This window comes from Thunnus thynnus, chromosome 7 (genome assembly GCF_963924715.1).
Source record: "Thunnus thynnus chromosome 7, fThuThy2.1, whole genome shotgun sequence".
Lineage (NCBI taxonomy): Eukaryota > Metazoa > Chordata > Actinopteri > Scombriformes > Scombridae > Thunnus > Thunnus thynnus.
This window is the reverse complement of record NC_089523.1, coordinates 5,029,294-5,047,089: the sequence shown is the minus strand read 5'-3', so window position 1 is coordinate 5,047,089 and position 17,796 is coordinate 5,029,294. Positions and strand designations below refer to the sequence as shown.

The following is a 17,796-nucleotide window of genomic DNA, read 5'->3' as shown; positions in this document are numbered from 1 at the left end:
TGTACATTTCAGACAGACTGAACTCAAACATGGATGAGAATCTTAATCTTATTCTTTGATTCGGCGGTGACTCGGTGAGCGTGATGTGAGAGGATTTTACACAGCAGCTTCAGGTGTGTCAGTCAGTAAAACCTGTAATGACACCTGCTTTACAAAGATCCTGTAGCACAGAGACTCTGAGGTTTACAAGTCAGGGATTCAGTTTCACTTTTAGTCTCCCATGATGCTCTAAATGCAGCTTTTGTGGCAGTAAATATCGGCTAGTCCCGTATCGGTTGGATCTGAATGCCAGCAGGCAGCTGTTGATTGATGTAATCCCTTTTAAGGTGGACCTTTGTTAAGGTGGACAGAGGAAGGTGCTGTGAGCACTCGGTGGACGACTTAAATGGGCGTGTGACAGACCAGGTGTATGTATGGAGGGAATTGTATGTCGGATGGGAGCGGGTTGCTGCAGGGTTACGCCCAAACGCCTCGAGAAGCCGTTTGGCGAAATCGGCCCATTTTGATCAAAATGAAAGTTAAATTATTGATCAGAGAGATCGATGGAGAAAACCGTCGAATGAAGCGACGGGCGATACGCCTAGACTGCTCTGTGTGGCGGCAGGGGTGCTTTCTCTCTCTCTGTGTAGAGTTCACAGTCACCATTCTGCAGTTTTTTTCTGCCACTCCCTTCAACACACAGCCTCCTCTCAGCTGCAGGCGGGAGAAGCACACTCATCAATAATCAGAGCTGGTCAGCGTGTATGTGTGTGCGCCTCTGTGTTTCCTACAGTATCTATCAACATGTCTGTAATGTTGTGTGTCCATCCCTCTTTGTATGTGTGTGTGTTTAGCAGTTCTTCCCACTGCAGAGGGGTTCACTACCCCTTTTCCTAGTCAGGCGGTGAAACAAGATGGCGTCGCAGCTTCCACGTGGGCCCTCCTGCGCTGGCTAATGCCCGCTAGCTATGGCACCGGAAAGCTGCGGAGGTCATTTTTGGAATTGTTGCACACCTGGGGCCTATTTACTCAGCACATATTTGAAATTGCTGAAGCACGTCTCAGTACTGTAGCTTGGCCGACTTGAGGAGATTTAGGATTTGGGGCAGATCCAGTGCTTTCATTGTTTTTCTTGTTCGCTTTTTCACTCAGTCTGTGTATCAGCTGCCAAACTGTATGCTGTTTTGTCTGCAGTCTGGCCGGTATTAAATGTGCTGTTGGGGCGGACGAGAACGTTTTCAGCATGATTTGTCTGTATCTGTTCAAGTGTGTGTGTGTGTGTGTGTGTGCTAACTAACTCGGGTTAAGGCCAGTTTAAAGGAGCTTGGGGATTGTGCACAGCCACCTCACACTAGCAGATTAACCAGACTACACACAAACCTCATTAATCTGAGAGAGACTAATGTCACCAACAACGTGTCAACAGTCACACACACACACACATACACGCCAAAAACATGTCCGTATGCTTCCGCTTTTTAAACTCTTCCCTTTGTCTTTAACCAATAGAAACCCAGGTATTGATGACTAGAGCCGGTTCTCAGTGGGCCTCGGTGTCAGCGTTGTCCTGCTCCGGGTCATGTTGGATTTAAAGAGAGGCTGGAAATCCCCCGATGAATCAACATTTAACACTTTGCTGCCACGTCAACCAAAAAGCTGCAAACGTTTTTTTGGACATTTGAAGGAAAGAACTCCAGCATGTTGGCTGTGGTTAAGATTTGGATAATTTTCTGCCTCAACAGCCTTGATACCAGAAAGCTGTGCAGATGTGATCAGCTTTCGCCTGTCTGTGCAAAAAAACATTTGATTTTGAAGGTTTCAAGTTGGTTTCTTTTTGTTTTAACTGAGCTGGCACGTTTTTGATGGACTGTATCAGTAATCTGTTTGAAGATGATTGGGGGACTGGATAAGACTGGATAAGATTTTATAACACCAAAAAAAAAAACTCACAGATGAAAAAGCTTTGAGTGTGTCTGAGTTCTTTTAGAACATTTACATACCTGAGTATTGTACCAGCCATACAAATATTTACTGTTTCTGTTTTGCAGGGTCCTAACTAACAGTAGATGAATCTTTGTGAAGATATGGGGAAATCATCTTTCCTTTTTGTCTGAATCTTTGGTTCGCTTTAAATTTGACTGTAACTTTGTAAATGGAACAAATGCAGTATAATATACATTATATTCAGTGTAAGATAAGATATGATAAACTTCACTGATCCCAATCAAGTAAATTAAAAGTGTTACAACAGCAAAAGGAACACAAACCAATGCATAGAATGAATAAATATCCTTTCTTATATACTAATAAATACTGTCCTGTACAATATTGCAATCTGAGACACAGGACACTTTATCCACCAGCAAATTCCATTCAATCAAGTGCAATCTTTGTATTTAACATGTTATTGCTTACTTATTTGTGACTGTTTTTGACTAAATGCATTATTAATTTGCTTTATATATTATATGCTTCGTTGTGTGTGTAGTACACACTCATAATGTATCTACTGTTCTAGTTCTTTAGAGTGGCTCTTCAGTTTCCCTGCATGGGATCATAAAAGTTTATCTTATCTAAATCCTACACATGCTATGCTGCATTTGCTCCATTTACAAGGTGACTATTTTTATGTGATGCTCATAATACCTGACATGACATGAAATATGCAAACCAAATGTAAGCCAAGCTACTGTACTTATTTCCACCTATCATGACACATTGACATGTTCATGTCCCAACCTGCCCAACAACGTCAGATCAACTTTTAACTCTCTCCCTCACAGTGTTGCTCTTCCATTAACTGGCTCTTCTGTTTTGTATTTTACATGTGTGTCCTTTGACATTTGAATATGTTGCATATTGTTTCAGATGTCATATCCAAATAAATTTCCATGTATCAGTTCTAATTTGTGTATTCTGACATCACTGCGTACTGTTCAGCTCAGGGGATTGTTTTGCTGTCTTTTGTTGGAGTAAATAAACTGTCAATTTAATATTTCATAACTTTTCCAATGATGATGTTAAATCTCTGCTGTATATATTATATTATGTTTATGTTGTGTTATTAAGTATTTTCTTGAAATTAAATTATATGGCATGAAACAAAGTTTACAGCCTCAGTGTGTGCTGAACAGGATTTATTAGCAGGAGTAAGTGGATTTCAAACCCACTCTGTATGAAGAGATAAATGTACAGTGTACTGATCCTGTAGCGTAAAATGTATGTGAAGTGATGAAGATATGGGGGAAATCAATGTAATTTATCTGAAATAATTATATGTTTCATATTATAGTGGTTGCTTTACAAAGATCATGATTATAATTGAAGCAGATTATATTTTACGACGACATTATTGATGATCAGATGATTTTTTGTTGCTTGTAGTGTAATAAATATAGCGAGTGATGTAAGAGCAGTACAGTAAGCCCAATGTTCTCTTCAGAGGCCTGGTGCTGAGATAGAAACGTCTTACAGTCGCATCTAAATAAAGCCTCGATGCTGTCATTTCACATGATTGTCAATTCTTTCGACTGTCATGCTTATTAATAGAAGCTCTCAATGAGTTGTGGGATTTTCTAAAAGACATGTCGTCTGACGTTTCATATTTTATCTTTGGGAGGTATTTTTATACCTTTTGAAAAGCTTGAATCTGTTTCGACAAGATTAATTCTTTGGAGTGAGGATTTGTGTTTCTGCAGTGGCCGAGCCATATTCTAACATCTGACCGATGCTGACCACAAAGACACTGGACAGTAAACGTACCGTAAACAAAGCTCTTAGAAGGCTGACAAGCAAGTTCCCAGCAGTCACCACGGGTGCAGTTATTAGTCCATGAAATTTGTGGTTGTTTATTAAACAATACCACAATAATTACATAATTAATTAGTGTTTGTCATGGTAAACAGTCCTACATAAATACAGTAAGTCTCTAATTAGTGATGCATATATCCATTTAATGCAGATATTTACACGTTTTGTGTGTTAACAAAACCAACAATCAGCTTTTATTGCTTTTCATGTGTTCACACTCATTTCGACAGGAGGAAAAGAACTTCAGTTGTATCAGTGTGGTGCTCTGCTAATGTACATGCTGTATGTGCAGTTTGTTCTGAAACTGCTCTGAATCAGCCTCGTCTTTCCCTCTCTTACTATCAGTCTATTAGACCAGGTCAGGACAACTGCACAAATACACACACACTCACATGTTTCTAGTGTACAGGATATCTTGACCAGGATATATATAGCTGTACTAATGTACAAACAAACACATGCACACACACTCAGTCGTGTTTCCATCACTTCAAAAGGACTTTACATTGACTTACATTAATTTCCTGGAGACTTATCCTAACCCTAACCTTAACATAACACTAAACTTACCTTTACTTTAAAGCAAGTCTTCAACCTAACATTAATGATTGACATTAAGGGGGCTTTCTTTTTGTCCCCATAATGGAGGCAAGTCCCTCCAACAAGGAATACCTGGTCCACACACACTGACACATTGACATCAGTTAAAGTAATATCTTTGTTTCTCAATGTGGCTCAAATGCTGAGAATATTTAAGAGTAATTTAAATGTCTTTCTTTTGTAATATAAATAATGCAAATGTTCTCCAATTGTGTTATTTCAGGGAATGCACTGCGATTCTATGCTCACATTTTTTAAATAGCATACTAAGTAGCCTGTGCTAGTGCTAAGTCTTGATAAAAGTGTTAGCATTTGTCATTGGTAACACAAATGCACTGTGCTACGTGATTTTAGGGTTTTAGCTAACACTTTAGCATATATTGTGCTGTGTCATAGCTGGTTTCATGCTAACACTTAAGCATTTGTGCAGTGATAATACGTGTCATGCTTACACATACACTGCTAAATTGTGGTGGCACTTCATTTTCTCTACAAAGTGATGCTACTACACTCATTGCTAACACTGCACACTATCATACATGATGTTATGTGAGAGTACACACTTTGCTAACATTTTACTACACACTCCAGAGAAACGTGGCTCCAGTGAAACATTTTAGCATACACATGTTCAATAAGGCTTCTCGCCAACACTTAATGAAACATTATTGAACGTGATGGTACACTCCATGCTAACAGTTAGTATAAACTGAGAACTGCTGACACCTCTAAGTATTCATTATGCTGTCAGAAAGTCTTCATGCTAACATTTTATCAGACACCATACTGAGGCTCCATGCTACCATTTAGAGGAAAATTCCACCCTCACATGCTCTACGATGCTGCAGCCAATCAGTCCGTGGTGTTCATTCCGGGAGTTTTTTAGCGATGAAGTGTCATCTTTTTGTGGTGTCCATTTAACCTCAACCTGCCTCCTCTACCTCAGTGATTCACTACATTTCCAAGAAATACTTTTAACAACTCACGTGTCCGTTGCCTGGACTTGTTACAGCCAGCTCTTGGTTTTATATTGGACAGAGTGATAACAAGAGGAATATATCGGCACATGGGGCTGATATGAGTTATGATATGAGAAGAGGGTTTGTAAATGCAAGAAAAATTAACTCAGTCATGTCCCTTCTTCAGAACATAACAGGTCCTGTTGTTTTTTTGCATCATGGACTATTAAGTCTACTGTCGCAGGAGAAACTGATAGCTCTTGCTTTTTTCTACAATGGATTTTTTAGCATATTATCAAAATAGATTATTATAGTAAAAAGCCATATTACACAAAGACCTGATGCTTTTGATCACTGAGATGTTTTTTCATATTAAATTCTCTGGCTATTTATCCATCAAGGAAAAAAGAAAACATTACAGATAAATGGATCCCATCATGCATTGTGTTTAGGATAGATTTCTTATGCTATTGTATACTGAGGAGTAGTCGGCTCCATTCCATATTTACAAACCCCTCCAAAACGTCTCCCCTTTAGACCGATAAACATTTATTCTGCAAGTCTGTATGATTTCGGCTGATGACTATAAACTGATAGATCATGTTTAAGGTACTGTGGAGCTGCAGACAACAGCATCAAAGTCCAGGCATCCATGCGTTTGTCTTGTAAAAGATAAATAAAATACATTGCTTCTGTTTCATAAATGATAACATGGTAATTTTGGTATGAATTAATTCTTTAGATTATGGACTTTTTTCCTCTTTGTGTTATATTCAAATCAATATGCACAGCCTGGTGTTGGAATTGTTAGAAGTAAATTGTGAAATGATGTGTTGTTTTTTGAAATTCTTGTCCATATTAAATAAAGTAATTATAAGAAATACATACTGATGCCTTTCTTGTTCTGTATTTTCTTTGTTTACGCATAAAAATACGTTAACACCCTTCAATTCATTATTTATTCTATTTAAAATGTGAATATGGAGTGCCAGAAACAACCAACAACTATGAAAGATTTTGCCAGGTAAGTTTATGAATAGGTCAATAGGTGTAGAATTTGCACCTTTATTTAACTGAATTTGCAAGAATAAAGTACATTATCATATAATTATTCATTTAAATGACATTCTCAGATATAAAAAGGTAAAGAGACTATCCTGACCACTGCATAAATTAAAATCTTGACCAATTATGTTGTATGTATGCTTGAAAACAGGCTGGAATAAACTGAAAACTAACACAGTATATTTTGACAGTATGTCACTTTGTTACTACACCTCAATTTCCCAGCTCTCTCACCACAACAGCACTTCATCCATTAACAGTTGTCTTGTGAGTTGCCTCTGTGTGTGGTCGCCATGGAGTCCTCTGATTATAGCAAACAAACAGCACAGTGGAAATCAATCGTTATTTACAGGCTGAGAAAAATGTGCGTTTTCTTTTTTTAAAAATAGGATCTATTGACGCATACTCTTTAAATTTGCTGTAATCAAACATTCTAAGACGGAGTATTTGCCATTTTTGTCAAATATGTGAGCTGTGAGGCTCAATTTCAGTAAGTTTCAAATCAAAGAAGAGGAACCATCAAATACAGATAAGCAGCTCATCCAATGTATTTCTGATGGTCATGATTATAATCTTTTGACCAGAATAATTAGGATTATTGTAACATACGTCTCCCTGTACAAAAAATCTGTCTGCATTATCAACTCTGTGAAAAATGCCAACCATGATTGTTGGAATAAAAATGTAAAAATAGAGAGAATATCCCGACAGCGCAAAGCTCAATCTCTATCTCATTTGATGTGATTTTTTTTTTTTCACACTCATTCGCTGTCTCTCGCTCTCTCTTTCCCTCCATCTCTTGCTCGCTCTGCCTGTAAATCCATGCTGAGATTTGGCTCTCACACACTAGAGCTCTCTGCAGCCGAAAGTAGGCCAAAAGCCATGTGAGGACAGGGCTCAGGGAGAAAGAGGGAGAGACAGAGCGAGGCAGGGAGGTAGACACAGGCGGGTAAGAAGAAAAATTAGAGAAAGAAGGTGACAGAGGACATGAAGGAGTTCTTTGAATTTACATAACATTGCACCTTTAAATCTTTTTTTTATCTTTAATTTTTTGGCTCTGTTTTTTGCAACATCATCTTTGAAATTACACAATAGATTTAAGGTTTCATGGGGAAAAGGATGTGATCGATGCAGTTTTGAAGGCTGATGATGATATTTTTAGCTTTGAAACTGATATTTTTTATCATAAATGACATTTTAATACACAGTTACATTCAAACAATGATAAAAACTCCGCACTAAAACACAATGTTGATGAAATTTCTTGAGATGGTTCAGGTTAAGAATGTTATTGCCCCTGAAGCTGTTGAGAAAAATCCAACAATTGGAAAGTTTTTTCTGTTCAGAAATCTGAAACAAAGTAAGCACACTCGCATACTTGTGTGAACATGATCTGCAGGAGTTGTGTTGAAGGGGGAAATTCATAGTTTGGTATGTAGAATATATATTTTAGTTAAATGTGTAACACTTCTGCTTCTGTTGTTCAATTAAGCAAAAAAGTTAAATGGATTCGGTAGATGTGATAAAAAGAAGAAAAAAAGAGCATTTAACTTAAAAATGTCTAGGGCTGCAACTAATGATTATTTTCATTATTGATTAATGTGCAGATTATTTTCTCAATTAATCGATTAGTTGTTTGGTCCATAAAATGTGAGAAAATAGTGAAAAATGTCAATCATTGTTTCCCAAAGTCAAAGGTGACGTCCTCTAATGTCTTGTAGAGATATTCAGTCTACTGTCTTAGAAGACTCAAGAAAATATTGATCTTTGAGTAGCTGGAATCAGAGAATCTTCTCATGAAATGACTCTAAACAATTTCGTTTTTCAAAATAGCTGCCAATTAATTCAATAGTTGGAAACTAATCAATTAATCGACTAATCATTGCAGCTCTAAAAATGTCCAAAATCAGCCCTCGTTGTAAAATGTGATAGTAAACGTTTTTACACAAACAAAATCAGTATTTTTTAAGCTGTTTTTATCACATTTTTCTGCTTTTTTTCCTTTTCTTTTTATTCAGTTGAAGCATTGTAAAACAGATTCCTGTGGGCTTTTCAGAGGATGTTATTTCCTGAAGGCATCACATAAACTAAATATATATCGGTTTTTTTCTAATGAATGTTTAACATTTCTCGGTCACACCATCTTACAAGCTCAAGGTTTCATTCTGGAGCTTTTCCTTACATATTTTAGCTGTAGGGTATATTAATCAGGAAAGAATCTGTCCTCATAGTTTTGTTGACAACTGTCATTTTTGTCATTCTTTGTTTTTTACTGCATCAAGGTTACATTCTAGACTTTGCTTTAGATATTTTATCTCCAAGACATATTTATCAGCAAAGACTTGCTTTTCAGTCTCAAAGCAATTCATCCAGGTGACAGTGTTGACTGAGTTAATTGAATGTACATTGAATGAACATTGTCTTAACTCTACATAAATCCAGCTACTGACCCTTGGTGTTCATACATACAGCACCTTGAGAATATTCAAAATACTTTAGATTTGATTAGAAGAGGTGATATGAACCACAGCAAAGATCTAAACAGTATGACAGCAGCCATGTTCAACACTCACTTTTTTATGAAATGAGCACAACGTCGTAAAACGTTCAACCTTGTTCACTTCATTATTATTGAAATTTGTTTTCCATGTTCACAAATGTGTTCATATAATTACATTGCTTAATTACTGTCAAACATAAACTAGGAAGTTCATTATTTGACAGTGAGATTTTGTCCTTAAACTCTCTACTTGCTGCAGGTTTGAGTTCCAGCTCATAAATGTAGTTTGTACAGGAAGTGAAGTCTTTATTTTACTTCAGAGTCATTTTACATTCTTAAATTATTAACTAATTTCTAGCTTTATCCAAATCGTTTGGCTGTGTAACATTTAACAAACTTGTTTTCCTTGGATAAACTTCAGATTTAGCTCAATTTTTTTTTCCATTTCCTGAAGAAAGAGAAAATGTTTGTACTAATTGTCGTATAATTTAATTATTGAAGGAGGAACATGCTGTAGTCGTCATAATTATGAGGTCATTATCATGATCTACAAATGTAATCCATGACTAAAACTACATTCTCATTTCACTAAATTAAATAAGATGTACACTGTCATTTTGTCATAGCTTAACTACTGCAGAAGGTCCTAGCATGTACTCTACATATATTACTTCATATGTAATATTCTTTCACTAGAATATTTATGCCAGAAAACTATTAGTTATAAATTTACTGGGAGTTTTTTTTTCTAATTTTTTTCCATCATTCATTCATACACTGTACAACTATTTAGCATTTCTGTGTGGTATATATGTTATACCACAGTAGTAGCATATTAATATGAAAGATCTGCAAAATGTTCATGGCCTTCATGTTTTGAAAATATATTCATACAAAGCATACATGCAACATGCTCCAGCTGAGTGAACTACAAAACCTTCACTGTATACAGTTTTTTTTCATTGATTTTCTCTTCAGTATCTGGTCATAGCGTGTAAAGTACAATTAACTTATTCATGATTATGTTTTATGATTTATGCAAGTTAAAGCAGGTTGCGATAACAGAACTGTCAGTCATGGTAAGTACAGCAGGGTTAATGGAAGTGAAATATTGTTAATACTGCATGAAGGTCACAACACTAAACTGAATGTTGCCAATGAACAGATATTGTTTTTGTATATTAATGTAGTTGTATATGAATGTAATATGTAGGAGACAGATGAGTTTGTGGAGGTGAAAACCATCTGAACAGCATCATTTTGACATGAGTGGGTACAGTAAGTGTAAGAAAGATCCGCTTTACATTAAATATGTAATTCATTTAACTGCTTAAGTGCAGTAATTAGTCAAAAGTGGTATTTGTATTGTTTAATTGATTTGCTTTGGAAGGCTGATGGTTTGTACGGCACTTTTTGATTCTGCTGTAAAAAAAAAATAGTTAAACTTCATGTAAGTCTTCATATGTAGCAATTGTGAAAGTAAACTTTAAATGTTGCATGTCAAGAATATGCTGAAAGGTATATTAATATTCATTTAAAACAAGATAAAATGAATAAATCTTGAGATTTGCTTGGCATACAGTGTTACAGAGTGTCAGTACAACTTTTAGTTTATTCTCACATTTGTAGTTTTTGCATCAGCTGTTGAAAGACTTCAAGCTCATTTAACCATCATTATGTTGTGTATGTTTCCATTAAACTTTCCAAAGAAAGAGCGCTTCACTGGCTACTTGTACAATTTCAAAATCACTCTTGAGATGATACATAATATGAACCTTGATTCTTTTTTTCAGTTTAACGCAAAAATTAAATGAAATATACACATTTACATATCCACTCATCCAAAGAATTACATTTTTGAATGTGATACATGCTTTGTCTCTCCAAGTCAGCAGTCATATCATGCTTGAGGTAATATCCATTACAAAAATAGTACCTGACATAATTGTTGGAACATGTTTTAACAGGCAATGAATTTCTCAGCTTTTCTTTATTTTGTTTTGAGTTGTTTTAAACTTGTACGTATTTCTTAAAACAGCAGGTTCACTTCTTGCACTTGTGGCTCAGTTCCCGCTGATCACACCAGAATTTTCTGCAGGAAATTAATGGAAATGCTGTGATCAGTAACAAGTTTTAACCCAACTTTGGTGAACTTTGACCTGCAAAGTCACATCATACACAAATAGTAAGCTGTTTTGACAGCGCTGATGTTTGAGGGAATGAAGAGCCGAAGAGTCGAAAATGGTGGAAGCTATCGTAACTAGAGCTGTTCCACACCCATACGAACGAATCTTCAATGCCAAATCTTCCAACTGAACTGACACTAAATCACCATTGTTAATCACCATTGCTTTTCGCAGTGGAGCTCCCCTCAGTGCTGACTCAGAGCATCGCTGTCAGCTCAGCTCTGTTGTAAATAGCTGGCTGCTGAGATATTTACCTCATAAACAGTGTATAGAAAGTGATTCCTAATTTACGCCTCTAATTGCAGCTTTTTATCTGTGTTGCAACATCCGGTTTTATTCAACCTCCTCTAACATCTGTGAAGCTCGCACATCCAACATGGTGCGTTACGTTAACACAATTCTTTGTCCTGTTTATACTACCAACATTTGCACATTCCCAGTCAATATCTTGTACAGTATCTTTTCACTCTGAATAGATATTTAGTTATTTTTGATTGTAAAATTGCATTTGTATTATTTATGATCACCCGACTTTTGTGGTAGTTGTTTTTTTCTCTTTCCTTGTATTATTTGATCGTTATGCAGCACAACACCAAGGTAAATTCCTTGTATGTGCAAACCTACTTGGCAATAAACCAGTTTCTGATTCTGAATATAAACGGCTCCACAACAGACGAATGCTTTGCATACCGTAATGAGACAGCAGTCGATATAGTTAACAATCTTGACAAGCAGTTAGCAAGTCTGTTAGGTCAGAAAGCTTTTTTGACCTCTTGAAGAAAACTCTTCTTTGAGTGAATTGATAAAGCCGAGAACAAACTGCAAAGCACATAGAAAATAGAAAGAAACTTGAGGAACTATTGTGACTGATCAGCACCTTCATGTTGCCGCCTGGCTATTGTGTTAGCGGTTAGCTGGCAGCTACAGTATTTCACCAACCTGTACTGCAATTTGACTTCACCAAGACTCCAAATACTTAAACACGTGCAGATAAATGTTGCTGTGCCACTTTCTGGTATGACCGGACCTTTATAGGATGAGTTTTTCTTTGTTGTACTATTAATATTACAAAAATATTGCCCCCTACACCCTACCATGAGGCAGGCTACAAAGCCTAAAATAACTGTATGAACATGATTTAATGTTGTTTGACAATTAAATGCATTTTTTCAAATTTTATTTTTACATTTCAAAAGTGATCAATTTTAAATTTGCCTGACAATAATATGGCAGTTTTAACTAACCTCATTTAATTCACCAAGCAGCAGGCTATGCATTGAGTTTGTATCATTTACATGTTTGTGAGATATATTGGGGTTGGGGGATGGGGCTTCTCTAAACATTTGGCACATATCCTTCCTGGATTGCTGCCCTCATTAGATTCTGTTACAGCCCTGTTCTGGTGGCCATGTTGGAGTTCAGCCCTCGTCATCATTCCATACAATAGACATAAAATATGAGATGTGGGCCACAACTGTGCCAGATGTCAGTACCTATCAGGGAAAATGTTCTGCATTACACTTTGTCCTCAGTCCTGTGAGTTCCTTTACAAAAAAAAACGAGTGCCCTTTCCACAACCGGCGTCTCCAGATGTACTACCTGAAAAGACATCCTTCTCACTTCCCGTCAAGATTCATTTCTCTCCCTCTCCCTGTCTCCCCCTCTCTCCCCTCTGGCTTTCAAGTAGTTACAGGGGCTCCTCTGGATGTTAAATACAGCTTTCATTTCAGCCAGTTCCCGCTGTAATGAAACTGTAATGATGCCCATTCACTGCTGCCGGCCCTGCCAGAACAAACCCATTGACCTCGAGGTAGTGCATGGCATGAAGGACCCGTCCCTCCATCGCTGAGCGGGGCTCTGGAGAGGGCCACCTGGAGCGCAGGCTGGGCCGGCCCCCGAACACTCTCAGGAGCCGGCCGAGAGGGAGGAGTGGAGGGAGATAGAGAGATAGACAGGACAGGAGAGGAGAAGAGAAAGGAAAACAAGGGAGAGATATTTCCATCTCAACCCAAATACCACCCACCTCTTCATATCTTATTTCTCGTCCACCGCCCCCTCCCATCCTCTCCACATTTCTGTTTTTTTTTCCCCTTCCCTCTCTTCAGCTCTCCGGCCTTTTTCGTTTTCAGAACATGCAGTAGAGTCAGCTGAAAATACATGCACCAAAGTCTTTGTATGTATGCATGTGTGCACGTGCACATGTATACGTTTATTTTGCTCATGCTGAACTATGTGTGCAGTGGTAGCAGTTAAGTGAGGGAGTGATATTTTCCATGTACTCTACAAGGGCAGGACTATCCATTTCAAATTGGAATAGCTGCTTCCTGTTCCATAATCATTTCCACCTTGGTCCTAGCAACAGGCTCTCTGTGCTACTGTATGCAGACCCACAGACACTGTACTACACTGTATACATTGTACAGTAACTATGCAGTATAGGGAAATTCCATTCATTCATAAAGCTGATAAAAGCCAACTCAGCAGAAGAAGCTGTTAGAGTCACAGCAGGGTTGGATTTTCTTCATTCTTACCTAACAGCTATAATTCAGGGTTTCACCAAGATTTCTTTTTTCCAAATTCAGGCCAATAATGGCCTGTTGAGTATCAGATATCAGCCCTACCGTGCTTCAGGCTCGGTTTTTATTATTTATAATATACACTTGTCTTTCTGAAGTCCAGAAATTCTCCATAACTGTGATCACCCATTTATTCAGTAATGTTAGACTGTTATTGTCAATTATTTAATATGTTGTAAAAAATTTTTTTTTTTACTTTTTTACAGCTGTTCATTTACTAAGGCATACTGTACTATTGCTTTTCTTTATTTTTTTTTAATGTGTCTCCCACCTTGAACCTTGCAGGCAGCTATCAGCGTCCATTCATTTCAGCATAATGTGCTGGAATGAACTGAGGCCAGTGGCTGCCTGCAAGGCTCAATGACTTGATGCTGAAATGAATGGAAGCAAGTTTGTTTTTGAAGAAAAAACCCAAGGTCCTTTGTTCAGGTATCACTATGTCATGTAATAGAGGGTCAGTCAGGTTTTGTTCAGATGTATATGACTATCTGGTCATCATGTGACTGAAGTTGCATACTTAGGTCACATGATGACCACTCAGCAAAACGTTTGATTCTATAAAATATGAGGAATTGTTGTAGAATAACCTTCCCAACAGTCTATAAAAGTTCAAATTAGCTTCACCTTGACCAGCTGCAACATCAAAAAGTTTATTTTGTCCACTTTTAACATATTATTGAATATGTCTAATAATATATGTATAGTACTGTAATTTGACAGTCTCAAAAAGGCCATTTTGCATAATGACTTTTGCAATTTAAGAACATTTTCATACTTTTGTACTTTCACTTATAAATTCAGGACTTATACTTGCAAAGGAGTGTGTTTGCATTTTGGTGTTGCTACTTTTACAAAAGCAAGAGATCTCATTTCTATTGCTGTGAAAATTAATACACTGCTTAAAAATGGATGGCATTAATGTAAAGTACACGTGATATGTAGGGAATGGCCCAAAACATGCAAAAAAACAAACAAACAAAGACTTAGAAAAAAAGACGAAAAGGGAATCTCATTAATGTTGAAAAGTGCATTTTAATGACACTGAATAATCAAATGTGAAATATCAGTATTGGCCTGCGTAAACCAGCTGGATCCTGATACTGTCATGTGATTTGAGGAGGGGCAGCTATTCGTTAGTTTTTACCTCCGTTCATTTTACATCACAGATCGCTCTCTGCTCCCAGAGGTAAACAGGAGGCCTGACCTGTCTGCCTGTCCTCTCTCTCTCCCTCTCTCTCCTTCTCTTCCTCCTCGCTGAAGTCAGATCCCTTCATAATAAATGACGGTTGAGGATAATAGCCTGCTGTTGCCATAGAAACCAGAAAGCAGATCTTTGCACTACTCTGTTTTCCCTCTCTCTCTCTTTCTGTCTCTCTCTCTCTCTGCTGGAAAATGACAGTTGAATCTGAACTCCGTGGCCTCCCCTTCCTCCCCCTCTACCGCTCTCCTTTCTCACCCTTTCGCAGCTCTGTTCTCCTCCCTCTGTGATCCTCCTTTTCCCTGTTTCTCACACGCTCCCTCTCCATTTTTTTTTTCATCTCTCCGTCTCCCTCTCCTTCTCTCTGCGTACCACCTCAGCCCCCACGCTGCTTCTCCTCAAAGCTTAATCTCCGTTCGCTGAGCCGCCGAGTGCTACACATGCAGAAAGCAGGGTCACGTTGAGTTTATGCTTGTGTTTGCGTGTTGTTTGCCGCCATCATATCCAAGGAATAGAGCTGGGTTGAAATACAAGTGATTATATGACAACGGAAAAATGGAAAAATGCCCCCCGCCCCCCACCACACACACACACACCAGGCTGCCAGTGCTATTGTCATGTGGACGGTTCCTCCATCCAGAACAGCCTGATGGGGTCCATGTCACTTTTAAGTTTCAGGGGGAACTTTGAGTGTTCTTTCCAGCAGCACATAATGTATCATCAAAGCCGGGATTAAAAGTTTTTTTTTTCCTCTTCTTCGTCTTTTTTTTTTTTTTCATGGAGAAGCAGCTTTGGCTGCTGGAAGATTTAAGCTTATTAGCTTAAAGAGCAGGGGAAGGGAGTTTTCAACTGATGTATGGCAGACTTCAAAGATGGTTTAATCTGTCAGTACACATGCCCTGTACAGGCTATTTATACTGGGGAGCCATGTTTCTTCCAAATGACTTCCTCTAGCTACCCCACCACAGCTCGGGGTTTTCTGTTTGTCAGTATGTCTAGACAGCTGAGATGGCTCTTCCTGCACGTTAACACCATTTCCCCTGGCTAACATGGAGGCTTTTTTTTTTTTTTTTCGCCGTTGCGAATGATGAAAGCACAATGTGTTTGATGTATGCTGTTGTTTTGTAAGATGTACTGTATCTTTTCAGCTTATTGCATAATTGGCACTGATTTCTGGTGGTGCAAGTGGGATGTTCAAAGGCAAAAGAGGAAATCAAAGCAGCTGCTTTTGCACCCCCAGTAAAGCTTTACCTCTTCTTCGACACTAATTTCTGTTTTCTATATTCTGATTTCAAATGGAAGTTCAGCTCTGGTGCATAAAGATCTATATGGTCAGACAAAAGCTGTGTCTTATCCCATCACATCATTAAAGCGAGCGTCGCTTTCACCTCCCGTATTTACTCCTGATCACCACAAAGAGCACATGTCGGTATGATTGATGGCCATCATTATGGATTACAGGGATTAAAGTTCTCGGTCGCTACAACGAATTTCCGTCATTTGAGTTGAGAGAGAGAGATAACTTCCCATTCATTCTCTAGCTTGTTTGTTGACTTCGATGGTGTGAAAAACAGTGAGAGCTGCATCCAACCAGATGTTGTTCTTCGCAGATTGTCACACTCACAAACCAATGGGATTGTTTACAGACCAGTGTGAAACATCTAAACACAGAGCATCACTCAACATTAGCTAATAGTTCCAACAGATCAAACATCAGAATTCCACATGATGGAATATCAACAGTAAGATTCCTATTATTGTTCAATCAGACAAAAGGAGTTAAATAAACGATGGACAGATTGATAATGGTTTGCTACAGATGGTAGCTGGCCAGCTAATGTTAGCCTTGCGCTTGGCAACAGTGTTTGCTAACTAATTGGCCATCGTATCAAATTGGCTCTGCTTCAACATAGAGAGGGGAGGTTCGACTCTTTTTACTGACTCAAATTTTTATGAGTGATTCACATAAGAGAGTCAGGTTTTCAAGTCACGCGAGTCACTGAGTCGGTCACCCAGATCCTGAGGAATCCTCCACCAGTGAACAAACAGTCGTCTTCTGATGACAGCTTACATCTCCGGCTTTGACTTGTACACATAAAAAAAATCCCATAAAATTTTTCTCTTGGAGAATGTTGGTGATTTGAATACAGATGTTTAATGGTTCAATACCTGAATTAATAGTCTGATTTGATGCTGTAATATTTGCTGTAAATAATGTAATTGCTTCAACTGCACCATTGAAGAAATAAATTATTTTACACAAAATATGAATTTAAAATGATTGTATTGTTTCCTCTAAAAAACATCTGTTAGATTAATGTTACTAAACACCGCGCTGTACTTAATCCCACTAAATACATGGCTGTTTATGATATAAATCAATTATTTTATACAAAATATTGGTAATAAAAAATAACTGAAAAATAGTTTACGATGATTTTATTGTTTCCATTTAAAAACAAGTCTGTCATTCTGCTTAAAAGACTTGAACAGCAGTCAGTCCCATCTATGATCAGAACGGTATCCATAGCAACACAGTCTGCTAATCAGAAATTACACACTGTTGAATTTCATGACTGATTGATCAGAATCGAGAAGTAGTAAACCACTAACAAAAAGACAAATTAAAATTCCTGGATGGTTAGTGACTGTGGTGTGGAACATGTGAGTGATTCATTTAGCTCAGGGCTGGGACAGCCAGTAATGAGTTGAAACAAGCATCAAAGTGGTTTCTTTTCTCACATCTGACACATCTCCACAAATACAATTAATATAAAAGTTTCACAATAGTGACACGTTGTCTCGCCTCTTCTTTGCAGTTCACACTAGCTAGGTAGCAGGAAGGAGGGCCAAGTCAGTGAACAAGTTAGTTACCTGTCGCTGCGGTGATTGAAACAGCTATGCAGGCTACGTGTCGTCTGAT

At 37.8% G+C, this 17,796-nt stretch overlaps 2 long non-coding RNA genes across 3 annotated transcripts in view; one reads left to right on the top strand and one right to left on the bottom strand.

Annotated features, from left to right (window-relative positions):
* LOC137185656 (uncharacterized) overlaps nucleotides 1–3,488 on the top strand; it is a 105,078-nt gene extending 101,590 nt beyond the window's left edge. Inside the window, exon 5 of the long non-coding RNA XR_010928893.1 lies at nucleotides 1,489–3,488. This is a non-coding gene — a long non-coding RNA (uncharacterized lncRNA). The remainder of the gene's footprint in view (nucleotides 1–1,488) is intronic.
* Nucleotides 1–17,796, bottom strand: part of LOC137185657 (uncharacterized) — a 150,656-nt gene that overhangs the window by 125,822 nt on the left and 7,038 nt on the right. The gene's annotated exons all lie outside the window — the stretch shown is intronic.